At 37.6% G+C, this 13,592-nt stretch overlaps 1 protein-coding gene across 1 annotated transcript in view; it reads left to right on the forward strand.

Moving 5' to 3' along the window:
* The first annotated feature begins 6,514 nt into the window (after positions 1-6,514).
* nAChRalpha3 (nicotinic Acetylcholine Receptor alpha3) overlaps positions 6,515-13,592 on the forward strand; it is a 108,494-nt gene continuing 101,416 nt past the window's right edge. Inside the window, exons 1-2 of the mRNA XM_036820618.3 lie at positions 6,515-6,836; positions 8,194-8,421. The gene's annotated coding sequence lies outside the window, so the exon portion shown is untranslated. The remainder of the gene's footprint in view (positions 6,837-8,193; positions 8,422-13,592) is intronic.

A 13,592-nucleotide genomic window follows, 5' to 3' on the forward strand; every position in this document is an offset into this window, starting at 1 on the left:
TTAAAAATGTCTCTATAAGTTACACTTTTTAAGAAATTATTTTATTTTTGTAAACATATACTTCAATAGATCCATTTAATAGAGGTCCATAGCTTTATGAAAATCCCCTTATCTCTTACCTATTATATCTTATTTAGAGAACTATATTTTTTTTTTATAAATCTGTAGTCTCTTCTGATTTTAGGACTATACCGCCTATGAGGTATTTCCAAATTCATTATCATCTAGAGATTTTTTCCCTTGTCTAGTGTTTTTTGTGCTTAGTTTCAACAGCAGAAATTCAATTATGGGAACGAAACGAAACGGAACGTAACGGAACGGGGCGGCGAGGTCATCTAGGGGGCGTGGCCGGTCGGGGGGTGGCAAGGTTTTGGGTGGTTTTAGGGGGGATGGGGTGAGCAAATTTTCGGCGCGTAAATGACAAAAGTTTTGTAGCACTCGAATGTTGATCTTTAGTCAGGTCTAGAATGTGGGTGGTTGGGGAGGCAGGAGGCAGAAGGCAGGAGGCGTGGCAACTGGAACACACGGTAAACGGGCAACATCGTTAGCTAACTGACAAGCAGGGGCGTAGGGGGCGAAAGGGGCGCGGTAAGTGGCATCCTTGAAAGTTGCGTTGAGGCGCCGCACGCAATTTGCCGCAACAACAAAGACGCAGTGTTACTTCTGCCCACCGCCCACTCAAAAAAAAAAAAACTGAAAGGAAACAAAAAAGTGTATAATAAAATCAAAACAAAGGTCATTACAGAAAGAGAAGCAATGAGAGTGCGATGGAGACAGAAAGATTGCGTGCCATGGGGCACTACACTGAAATTAAAACCAATAAGATAAAGAAAGAGTTATGGTCTTAAACATTTTATTTCAAAGAAGGAAGTGAAGACTTTTTATGAAAACAAGTACTTTAAGAATATATCTTCAATATTATTTATAATTTCTTAATCCACTAATTGATTTTTTAGTATTATATATAATATTTGTATTATTAATATAGATATGTGTATAGAAATGTTGATACTGTCCATAAGTTGTAAATATTTTATTAAAAAAAATTTGTCCATGTAGTTATTGGCTGTATTCTTCTGAAAATAAAAATAACGCCAATTAAATTAACATATATTTTAGTCTATCCTATATAACATACATTTATACATACATATTTAGACATATTAAGTACTTATATATAGTAAATATTTTAGCAAGTACATTATTAAATAGTATTGATAGTGTTAGTGTTATTGCTTTGCTAAGGGACATTTTGTTTAAGTTTTTATGTTATCAATATCTATCACAGTTTTGTGTGTGGGATTATGCTTTGTAAATTCAAATGTTCCATTTAATTACCTATACTTTCGCTCAGTGTATATGTGTGCAGGACTCGAGCTGAGTCTGATTCTGAGGCTGCGGCTGACAGGAGCTGAACTGAACTCGAGTCGCTGTAGTTGGCAGACAGCTGCGACAGCCACGAGCTCTACGCCCGAGACCAAAATGTGCCAAATTGAGATAAAGAACCATTGAGAACTTAGTTGCAGTGCGACTCGGCGGTTCACGAGCCGTCCGCCGGGGGCGCTGCTGTTGCGAGGGGCGGGTCAAAAGTCTTCGAAGCGTTTTAATTCTATCGGTTTTGTGAAAGGTGACCCAAAATTGCAAGATCCCATAACTTAACCAATTCGAACTCTATTACTTAGTATTTCTAAAAATGTGTGGTATTTTCATATTGTATGCAAGTTTATATTTTTACCCCTCTTTTAAAACTAAAAAAAAGATTTCTAATTTCTTGGAATTTGTTAAAAACCTAAGTTCCCAAACCATTTTTAAAATCTTTAAAAATTAAGAAAAAGATTTAAAGCTACATATATAGTAACTTTATTAAGCCAAGTTATAAAGTCCTGAAGGTCTGTTTCTATATATTATTATTATAACCCCAAAGGTTAGGTAGAGTAAACTCATACATTTTGTCATTTAAATTAACCCAAAAGATATAAATATACATTTTAAGCTAACCCCCAGAGCCATTGTCCTTCCGGCGGGGCATGTCCTTGCCTCTGGGCGGTGTATAGGGTCCATAGGTGAATCCGCCGGGAAGCGGATGATTGAGCGACCATTAGTGATCATTACACGAGGGTTGGCAGCTGGAGTCCTTCCAGGAGGACACAACAATGGCCGGGAGTCCTTTGTTGGCCGCCACCAAAAATGATTATTTGTGTGTGTGCTAGCGCGGCCTGGTTGTCCTTTTGTTCGTGTGTCTGCGGTTTGTCTAACAAGGCAGCAGGCCCAGGACACCAGGACACCAGGACACAGGACACCAGGCACGGGGCCATATTGTTTTCAAAAAACAATAACAGCTGGCGAGGCAAAAGGACAATGAGCGACGTTTGGCGAGGAGTCGACAACAATTAAATTAAATAAACTTGCTTCAAATGTTATGTAAATGCAGCGCTCGACTCGCTAATTGAGTCGTCGTCGCTCTCATTATCCTTCGTCCTGCCTGTTTGCCCTTTATACTCTGTAAAAAAAATAAATGAAAGGGAAAAACCATAGTGCTACCTCACGATCCTAATAATGGCAATAAACTGTATTGTAATCTCTCAATAAAAAATTCTTTTAATGTTCTTCTTTGTTGGCAAAGAAAGGAATATGGTATATTTCTATAATTGCTTTCTTCTGTTTGCCAAGCAAATATAATAAAAATGAAAACCATATTTTATAAACAACGGATAACAAAGGCAACTGATTCATATTTATACCTGATTTTTCCGCTGTTGATTTCACCAATTTAAATTGCTAATAAAGCTGGTTATTTTGAAGGGTATTTAGAGCATTCTTCGGTTATTTTTGAAGCTGTCAACAAGACGGAGTGAAAGGAGCCTTTCCCAACCTTCTTCGATCCAATCTCGGCTGTCGTGGGTGGCTATTAATGATGGATGAACTTAATTTTTATTGCGCGACCTTGAATAAAGCCAAAAGCATCGGGGCGACCCAAGTTATTAGCCGGGAAATATCAATCAGCATTTTACACTAGACTGCCGGTCGGATGTGTCAGGAAAAGGACGACGGACGAGGCTTCGGTTTTCCCTTATCCCTGTCGAGGCATTAAAACAAAACATTTTAATTAATTGAGGCGCAAAATGCTGTAGCTGCTGAGGGGGGTTTTTGCTGGGATTTTGCTGGGTTTTCTCTGGTGATGCCAGTTGCATGTTGTCAACTTTGGGGCCCGGAAAAGGGGGAAAAGGATGGGTTTTTGGTAGCCCGGTTTTTGGGTTATTTAGGCATTTGACGCAAAGTTGGCTTCTTGATGACGGCAAGGAGACGGGGAAAAGAGTCCCCGATTTGCCTCACTTTGTACACTTAATGGCTCAATGATGTGCGGCAGGTTCATTGAAATAAGTGCCCAAGTATGTGCTATATGGCTGGCGTATTATAATGAATTTCCCTCTTTCCCGATTTTCACTGCCGTTTCGCGCTGTCAGAAAGGCAAAAAAGATGGAAAAGCCGAGTTATTAAGGGGATATTCATGCGGGATGTGGGCTGGATAAGCGCGATAAGCGCGTGGAGTTATGTTGGATTACTAGGGATATGCCGCGAGAGGTTCGATTAAAATAAATCCTTGATGCATTACATTTGATGGAATAATAAAAGATTGAAATCAAATGAAGCGCATACCTGTCCCTATAGTTTAAAATCGCTCTAAAATGTTGTTAATAAGTATTTCCAATTCAAATATGTTTTCTTTAAATGCTGACAAATATGCTTAGGCTACTTAAGTAATCGAAATAAACTGACAAGAGAGCTGGAATTGCCATTAACTCAGTTTGAAAGCTACAAATCCTTGATTAAATCGAACAAAGCTCTTAAGAATCTATCCTTTGGCCATATAAGAAAGCAGTCCCATGTTTATGTCGGGGCTGAAAACATTGTCAGTCATCGTTAGCTCTAATTTTCAGTTGGCCCACATGAATCTCCGCCGTACATTACTGGCCATTACACTGCAACACATTTCCCCTACATTCCCAGCTGCACCGGGTGCTCACATCCCCGTTTTCCGTATTCCGTATTCCCCATCCCGGGTCCTGGGTTTTCCAGTCCCGGGCAAACCGAACCGAATCCTTCGACAAGCCCCAGACCGAAACCGAGAACCAGATCCAGACCAAGATAATGCAGAGTCCAACACAAAAAGCATCAATTTGCATGCAGCCTGACCACCAGCAACCGACAGTCGACAGTCGCCAATGGCCAGCGCTTTTGTATCTACACTGGGAGAAATGCCATGGAGAGCTGCTAAAATATTGCTAGATATTCTGAAAAATGTAAGACAATAAATGCTTTCGAGGGCCCTTTCGACAGCTAAGTTCTAACCATTGGAATGTTACTAGATTGCAAATAAATCCTACATCTATCTAAGTTTCATTTAGTTAACCTTAATTCTTTACTGATTCATCAAAAATATATTTTAGTTTTTAAGAAAAATTCAAAAGTAAAGTTTTTAATGGATTGTATCTCTTCGCCAAGTACCAGGTGTATTATATTTATAATGATCCATAAAATAAGCAACTAAATCGAACTTTATTTATTTTCAAGGAATAATAAAACACCAAAATGTTAAATGGTTTGCTTTTTACAAAATTATAAGGTTTTATAAAATATTAAAAACTGAACCTCTTCTAAATTTTTAATTATGAATACCGATCTATAAAATGTTTAAATATATATTTTTGATTGCCTCATTTCAGTCAATTATTTATTTAAAATAACTCTTAATTGTTCCTAGTAAAATAAATATAATATTTCTATGAAAAAGAGGATAACCTACGCCATTTCTCACAGTGTACGACCGCATCTATGTATGGTCATCTCAGTGCCCCCCGACAGCACTTTGTTGGAGGTGGTTGGTCGGTGGTGCTTCATCACAATTCATTCAGCTTGAATCTGAATTCGTTGCCCGACACCGTTGCAGTCACAGTCACCGTCACCGACACCGAATCCTCATCCCCATCCTCATCCTCATCCGTATCCCAATCCGAATCCAAATCCGTGGATGTGTCCGTATCCGGGTGCGAGAATGGCGCTCTCTTTCATTAACCTTTCTGGCATCCAACATAATTCAATTTGGCATCAAGTCGGGCATTCCGCATCCGCAGCAGTACGTATATCCAGCGGCCAGAAGACAGAAGCCAGCACCCGGCATTCCGCATTTACCATCCAGCAGCCAACATCCAGCATCCGACATCCAGCTCATTTGCATTAATGCCGTGCACGTGTGCAATGCAGGACGAAGGACGAAGGACGAGGGACGCAGGATGCAGGATGCAGGACCCTTCATTGCGGACTTCTCAGTCAGACTCCCCACTGCACAAACTGCACATGGCGCACTGCCTCGAATTTTCATAAATAAATTGATTTGCTCCAGCTGGCGTAATTGTGCCTAACTGCGGTTAGCATTAACGACTGTCAATTGCCACTTACCTTATTAGCCGAAATAGATGCGTAAACTTCACTCAGCAAATGGCTTAAATGTGTGGGTTTAATTGGAAAGTTTGCAGGCAAAATTGCCTTGAGTTTCGAAGGAATATTTAAAAAGTTAGTTGCCCAATTTCTGGCATAATTAAAGGGTTGTATTTCAATAATAAAATTAGTCAACATTTTATTACCTAAATATTCTTTATTCGATTTGCTAAATTGTGTTATTAATAAAATGTTTCTTACAAATGTTTGCTGTTATATAAAGGGTACAACATGTCAATATTTAGCTAGAGTCTACCTTCTTTAATATGATTTTTTTTCGATCTAATAACTTTTATAATGAATTTTTACATTTTACATTTGTCCCCTGATCTCGAGTAGTCGAAAACCCCTTTTCATAATAAATAACATTATAATGGAATTAATTTCAAGTAATTTTGAGTGCTTTAAAGCCCAATCCAGCTGCAGAATTAAGGAATTCCAAAAGTAAAACTAGTAGAAATTCCTAACAGCAGTAATAATTTAGATAAATTTCGCCATATAGAGACATTAAAAAACATTACAATATTTATTACAACTATTATAATAATTACAAGAGATTTAAGGGGTTCAAAGACTAAGCAAAGCAAGTTATTTTGTAAGAAAGCTGCAGAATATCTCCAGGGGAAATTCTCTTACCCCCTCGATACGCAATCAGTAGTAATAATTTTGACAAATTCCGGGTAACAGAGACCCTTCGAATCCCCCCACACCCCAAATTACCGCTGCAAAGCGGTGGCAACAATGCACATCACGCATCCGCAACGTTGGCCGGCTGGCATTGAAACTGCATCCTGCATTCGCATTCTGCATTCGCATTCGCATTCGCATATTCGCGGCACACGGTGCGCATGCCAGGGAAATTTTAACAGCGGGGGAAATTCTTGTGCCGCAGCAGGCGAACTTAACAGCGGTGGAACAGCAGAGGCTGTGGGAAATGTGCTGTGCGAACGGGACTTTGGCATCGATGGCAGGATGCAAGGATGGCCCCAAATAGTATGAAACAGGACTCAGCGCTGACGGCACGCGTTTCGCTTCGAGAAAGAAAGAGAGTTCCCAAAATCACTAGGAAAACAGCACAAAAAACGCGCTAAAGTCGCAAGTTGTCGTTGTCGTCGTGGAAAGTCGAAAGTTGTTGTCGTCGTCGTCGTTGTCGTCGGTTGTTGTCGTTTGTTGTTGGTTTCTTATACGATTTTTTGTTGTTGTCGTTGTTGTTGCTGCCGCCGCCGTCGTCCCGCCGCCGCCGCCGCCGCCTCTGCCGCCCCGCCCCCTTTTCGTCTGTCTGTCTGCGTGAGCGTGTGTTGGTGTGTTGTGTCTGTGTCGCGCATGTGACCGCCTCAGCTGTAGGTTTTTATTTTGTTTTTAAACATTATTTTCTTTATTTATTCAACAAACTATTTACTTTTATTTTTTATTAACCATTTGAGTGCCAAAAAAAATTAGTAAAAAAAAATATACGGGGAAAGTGGAATAAAGCCAGCAAACCACAACAAACAAAACAGCTGGGCAAACAAGTTGCAGACTTTTTTTTGCATTTCCATCCTTTGGGGTTAACAAATTTTTAGTTGCAACTTTGTGGCGTGGGCGGAAAAAGCAGCGCCCGAAACGCGTGCAAAACGCGCACAAAACGCTTACATAAGTTGGCCATTTGTAAGCGCAACTGTGTGTGTGTTTTTGTGTGTGTGTGTGTTGCTATTTTAAGGCTAGAAAATTACCTAACCAAGTGCTTAATGCAACTAACTGAAATTTGGCAAAATTCGGAAATTTCATATTTCCACATAAGCAAAAACCAAAAACGCGCGCTCTCTGAATTTTCGCCTGCTGCGCGCGTCTTCTTGGCAAAGAAAAATAAAACTAAAAAAAATAGTTTGAAAATAAGAAAATGGGTTGGGGAAAATGCAACAACAAAAAAAAAGAAAAGGGGGAGGGCAAAGAAAACCGAAATTGTTACACGGTCATTGCGGAGGTCGCGCCAAACTAAAAGAGAGATTTTATTTGCGAGCTGCCAAGGCAACAACAGCCAAGGGGAATTAGAAATCAATTGACATGCAATGTTTCGTAATAATAAATTGAAAAGGGGAATCCCCGTCAAATTTACAACTTGTTGATTGCCAGCGAAAAGTATTTATTACTTTTCAAATTGTAACCATACCAAATGGGGTCTTTGCTATAATGAAAACTTATGCGAAAGCTTAGGAATTGGCAAGATAAACTTATAAGTAAGAAATACGTAGGGTCTTTGGATTGGACTATTCGTGTTTATTTTTAAATGGTTATAAATGGGTATTACTTTTTTAAAATTTGATAATATAACTTATTGAATAGGGCCACTTTCTTAAGAGAGCCAACTTTTTTCTCTGACAAAACAAACTTGAAACAATCTTGGGGTAAAACTTTTAAAAAAGATTCTGATGATTTTTAAATACAGTTTCGCTAATTTAAGCAAGGCTTCAATGTGTTTTAACCCATTTTGTGTTGGAATTATGTGGTTATTGGTACTTTAAAAATTTTAATTTCATAACATTTGTTTTTAAAAATGAAGTTTTAATATTTTTGAATAATAATGTCAATCAAGTGTACTTTGAATTTGTATTTAAAAACATTTCCCATTTTAAGTTCAGCTGAGCGAGACCAACCAAATTTTTTTTCTCTTTTTTTAATGTTCTAAACGAAACAACTTAACCCAAAAATATAAAAAAGAAACAAGGCTGAAACTTCAAAACAAATATTGGAAAAATTCGGAATGAAAAAGGTGTGCTTGTAAGCCGAAGGAACCGAATGCAAATTGAAAACTAAACTTGGAGGAAACCAGAAACCAAAACAAGGAAGCCAGCCCCTGTCCGTGTGAAGGACCACGTGGGCCTGTGTGCGTGTGTGTGGGTGCGGGGACACCACTACAGCGGCAGGCGAAATACTTTTTGTGCCAAGGTAAGATTAGCATTAGGACCAAAGTTAATGTTTTGTTTCTTGGGTAGGCAAATATGTGCCTTCGAATCGAGGCGCCCCAATGTGGGTTAAGCCGTGTTGGAAACGGGCAAATATGGGTTAGCTTTAAAGCAAAAAACCAAGATATAATATTGTATTCCTTTTAAAGAGTTCAGATTATCTATACGATGTTGCCTCGAAACTATGCAATTTGAAACCCCATTGAGTTATTTAACTATCATGAGTGCCACAAAAATCGCAAAGTTGTGGCATCCCCGTATATATCTGAGACATATGGCTAAGTTTAAAGTTTATGGGGCCAGAAAAGTTGTTATATTATTTTTCCCATTACTCGTAGAGTAAAAGGGTATATTGTATTTATCGAAAAGTATGTAACAGGTAGAAGGAAGCGCTTCCAACCCTATAAAGTATATATATTCCTGACTAGTATCTCTGGCCGAGTCGATCTAGCTATTCCGTCTGTCTATTCGTATAAACGCTGAGATCTTGGAAACTATAAAAGCTAGAAAGTTGGTATTAAGCATGCAGATTCTAGAGATTCCTGCGCAGCGCAATTTTATCCTCTGTAGATTGTTTTGTTTGTTTGTTCAATTGTTTGTATCAATATGCACCTATCCATCCTTTAATTAAAAAGTTATAAGCAATGAAAGTTATGACCGCTAGGTGGCGCCCACATTTTCAAAAGTTAGATAGTTATTATTATATTAGATAGTTAAAATTTTGCATGTAGATTCTCTTAGTTCTTACAATGCCAATGTTTGTCACGCCCACTTTAAATTTATAACCCTCTTGGTTTTAATTGGTTTACAAAAAATTTTTATTTCTTTAATTTGTTAATAAAAAAACATTAAGTTTAAATAGCTAGGAATATTTTTTCAACAATACATATTATCTTTTAAAGCCAATGACCACGCCCAGACTTTGATATTAAATCAGCTGAAACATGCGTTTCCTTATTTTCAATTTTTTTTTGGGGCAACTTTTGAGAATTGCCCCTGTGCGTATGCAATAGAAAATGTTTAAAATGTTTGCCAAACAATTTTGAGCGATTACGAAACGCGTGTGTGTGTGCGTGTTTACGCGCTTGTGTGTGACTTGAATGGCTCCAGTGGGAGTGGAAATGCCATTGTTGCTGCCAACGCTTGTTGTTTTCGCTACACGTAGAAAAATAAATAGAAAATAAATATGAAAATGTAAAATATAGAAATTAGCAACTGTACAATTTATGTTTTTCGATTTGATTTAGATTTTTACAAAATGCTGCTTTAACTAGAAATATAAGTTAAGGAAATACAGAAAAATAAAATAAATAGATTTTAAAAAGTATTAAAAAGAGTCTAGCTATTCCTAATTAAAATAAGTTATTTCGTTAAATAAGAAATTACTAAAAAAATATGTTTTTTCTTAAATTTAAAATACAAACTTTTTCTGAGTGATTCTGCTGTTGCGGTTGTCAAAATAGCAAACGCGCCTCTATTTATTCATTTTAGCCAGCTTGTAGCTATTGTTGGCCATTCTCCATTCTCCACTCGCCACTGTTCCCCCTGAAATCTCCATTCGCCATTCTCCAATCTCCACTCTGCCCTCTCCACTTTGGCCATCTTCAATCTGCATTCGGGGCTTTTAATTAAATGCAACAACAATAACGATGGCAATGCCAACAGAATCAAACAAAAGCGATTCGCACACTAAAACATGGCGTCGTGGGAAAATCGTGGGAAATCGGGTAAAATCCGGGCAAATGGGGAAAAGTCAAGGGCCAAATGGAAGCCCCCGAACTGTGACCGAACAACAACAAATAGCGATTTGTGCATGGAAATTAAACGAACTGATTAAATGTTGAATTAGAGCCCAAGCGCCAAAATCCTTCGCCACTTTTGGCACCCTTCATTTGACATGGAAACTAAATTGATGTTTATTATTCGTTTGGCAAGATGGAAAAGCTTGGCGAAAAGTAATTAAGCCAAGTTTACTTAAGAGAGTGGAGTTGTTTTTTTTTGGGCGGGGGGCTTTTTGGGTGACTGTTTGCCAACTGGTGAATAAAGGCCCAACGATTTGGTCTATCTGATCACATGTAAATGTAATTACCACAATTTATCAACGAATGAAAAGGGGTTTAGTTTTATTGCAAGTTGTTATTTTCAATGTAATTGATTTGATTTTATTGAATTGTTAGCTATAGAAATGTTTTGTGTTTATTAGCCGTGCGATTAAAAATATTATCATAATTCAGGTATTCGTACCTACTCAATTTTATTGAGTATATTGCTTGCAATTGTCTTATAAAATATGCCACATAAATATGTGTTTGGCTTTGTTTCATTGAATGCATGCCGCATTCTAATCTACTGAGATGCATTTCGATGCATTTTCCATGCTGGCTTAACTGCATTAGCCAGTTGACTTTTGTGCCTCGGCCATTCCTTTTCGGCCATATCGGGGGCAATCGGGGCGATCCAGAAATTGGCTAATACAGTGTCGGCCAGCAGATGACCCACTTGGGGCTGTGCTCTTCTGGCGTTGACTGTTTTGCATTTAAATCGTTTTAATTGTTGCCGAAAAACAAGCAAATGTCTGTGTGCATCTGTGTGTTTCTCTGTTTCCCTGTGTTTCCCTGTGTTTTCTGTGCAGAATGAATGAATGAATGAACTTAGCATTTAGAATGTGGCTCTCGTTTCGCCATTGTTATGGCTTTGGGTCCGAATTTCTGCACAATGGGGCGTATGAGCAACGTGGCTGGGTGATGTGCTCGAGCCACGTTGCTCATACGCCCCATTGTGCAGGCAAATAAAATGTTAACATGGAAAAAATCATTGTGGCCCTGGCCAAATGAAGAGATTATTGAAATGGCCAGGACCAAGACCCTTCCCTGACAGTCGCTGAAAATTCAGCTTGAAAACAAAGCCCAAGGGTGGCCTAGAAATGCCAAAAGGCCAGGCCATCAAACAGCCAGGCTGCACTGTGAAAAAAGAGAATGCCAGGCAGATTAAATTAGCATCAATTATGTGCATGCCTCATGAAATGCTGCTCAATAAGCAAGAGCTACACAAAAATATTTAACCAGATGAGAGTTAAAATTATTTTAAAAGATTTAATTAAATATTCCTTAATTAATTGCACAAAAGTTGTTTATTTAATTGGTAGTAAATTCTTTTTTGTTAGCAGAAAAAGTTAACATCTGCAAATAAAACCAGAAATGTGAAATGAACGCATGTGAAATTTACAGAAATTTTCTTTGTGGGAGGGAATTTATTGTTGTAATTTGTTGCAAACCACAAAAAAGGAAAAATATTATGAAAGTTTACTTTGCTTAATTTAATTTTTTACGTTTTAAAATCAATTTTAAATGCACTACCGTGATTAAAATAAATTGTTGCCTACTTTTAGACACCTAAAAATTACGTTTTAAGGTGATTTCGAGAGTAAAGTGATTTTTTTCGATGTACCACCCACTTTCGCTCAGTGTGGCGACCTGGGCGAGTGGTCTAATGTCCTTCTTCTTCGGCCCGGTCCTTGTGCTATCTCCATCTCACCGTTATCCTTGTCGTCGTCGTTTGCCTCGTTGCTTTTTATGGCCCATGTCAAACATTGCAAATCAGTTTAAACTAACAAGCGCCACTTGGATCTGGATCTGGATCGGGGGTTCTGCCAGTGGGCGTGGCCCTGTTTTGTCTGCATTGCAGCTGACGCCTTTCGAACGCAAAAAAGGATTAAGCAACAACAAAAAAACACATAAAAAAATAGAACAAAAAGAAGGAATACAAAATCGACAGAGATACAAAAAGCGACAACTTTAAATTGTAGACAAATTTGCTTAAATGCCCATTGAGATGGCTTGGTATTTTTTTTTTATTGTTCCCCCTTGAGCGGAGGTCAATTTAAGGACCTGAATTATTGAGCGGGAAACGGAAACTCACACACACACCCCCACACTAACACACACACACACGCACGAGCAGAGAGACAGAGGCACGAATACAGGTGCACCGGTTCTCCTCGCTCACACACACAATTAACCAATTAGCACTTTTTCGCTTGTTTCTTGTTTTCTGGCGCCGGCCATTTTATGATTTTTTATTACCGCTTTATTGTTGTTTGCTGTAAACAAAAATTTTTGTTTGCTCATAAAAAAAACAATTTTTAATTGCTGCCGCACAAAACAATGCAAAAAAAAATAGGAAAAAATCAAAAAAATAGAAATAAAACAAGGCAAACGTAAAAGGAGCGAAATGAAAAATGTGTGAAAACTGTGAAAAACTGTGAAAACTGTGCGAAGGCAAAACAAAGAGTGGTTGGCCGGTGCGCAGAGGAACGGCAGCTAATAAAAATAAATATAAAGGCCTAGAAGGAGAGATACAGCGCGAAGGCAGGAGGCCTATTTGTTACCCCAATTAGCTTACAGCGAGGGTCACCCCAGCAGTTCGATGATTAGAATGCGATTAGAAATATATTTTCTATTTATTCTTACAAAAAAGCATTTTCGTATCAGGAAAAATATTATAAAATAACTTAAACAACTTTCTGTACTGCTTACAATTAATTTTTGATGGTTAGAACGTGACTATAAATGTATTTTTCATTTCTTTTTATAAAAAACACTTTCGTAATAGGAATAACACTTTAAAATAAATTAAAGGGCTCTTCTATATTTCTTATAATTAATTTTTAAGGGTTAGAATATGTTTTAAAATATATTTTACATTTTACAGGAATAATATTTTAAAATAGATTAAAGGATTTCTCTCTATGCTTTACAATTATTTTTGTATGGTTAGAATGTGATTGGAAATATATTTTACATTTGTTCTTATAAAAACACCACTTTCGTAACAGAAAATATGGATACTTTAAAAAAAATGAAGTTGTTTGTGCTTTATTTGTTACCATTATTTTTAGAAACCTTAGATTTTGTTAATTTTAACTTTTTGTTTTACAATTCTTACTTTGTTACTTCAGAGATTGCTAATTCGCCAATTAAAATGCTTAAAACTAAATATAATCTGTTTGTAAGTACATTTGTTATGTTTGTTTAACTGTTTGTTTAGCTGTTAAAGCTGTTAAGTATGAATTTTATTATCTGAATTTTTCCCGCACCTTTATTTAAATCCCTTTAAGGTTCACAATTTTTAAATTGCAATTTGCACCTTCACTTC

This window comes from Drosophila suzukii, chromosome X, assembly GCF_043229965.1.
Source record: "Drosophila suzukii chromosome X, CBGP_Dsuzu_IsoJpt1.0, whole genome shotgun sequence".
NCBI classification, from domain to species: Eukaryota; Metazoa; Arthropoda; class Insecta; order Diptera; family Drosophilidae; genus Drosophila; species Drosophila suzukii.